Source organism: Nannospalax galili, unplaced genomic scaffold (genome assembly GCF_000622305.1).
Source record: "Nannospalax galili isolate Female #2095 unplaced genomic scaffold, S.galili_v1.0 scaffold241, whole genome shotgun sequence".
NCBI lineage: Eukaryota > Metazoa > Chordata > Mammalia > Rodentia > Spalacidae > Nannospalax > Nannospalax galili.
Genome location: NW_008345602.1, coordinates 4,225,346 through 4,225,930, shown reverse-complemented (window position 1 = coordinate 4,225,930; position 585 = coordinate 4,225,346).

Genomic DNA, 585 nt, shown 5'->3' with positions numbered 1-585 from the left:
TAATAACAACATACTTAGAAGAAGCATATCATTACAACACAATTGACATATTCAATAACGTTTTCCTGAGGTAGGATGCATCTCTTTCAAATTTGGCTGTAAATTTTTAATTTTACATTTGAATTGTTACAATTATACAATATTGTACTCAGCATAAACCCTGTAAGACATAAAATTAAATGAGGTTTTAAACTTTGAAAGAGATCTCCATTTCATTATTAAAATAAACAGTTTCATACAGAAAAATTCATTTTTAATACAACTGACACTAAGATACATATGTGTTTCTAATCTGTATATAGCTGATTATTACTACCCACAGTTGGTTACTTTCTGAGATCCCTGGCTTGTGAGCATGGATATAAAGGCATCAGGTAGATTTCAATGGTAATGTTTTTCACATCTACTAATTATTAAGGTGCAAATTTTTATGCTTTGAAGAAATTTTTTTATATACCCACTTCCCAGGTAGCAACCTCCCATAGCCTCCCTCCCCGAACTACAGCCCTTATACTCTGATATCCCTGCTACTGTCTGCTGTGTTGTCGGCACCCCCAGCCATTCCCCACTACTTGCCCTTCTGGT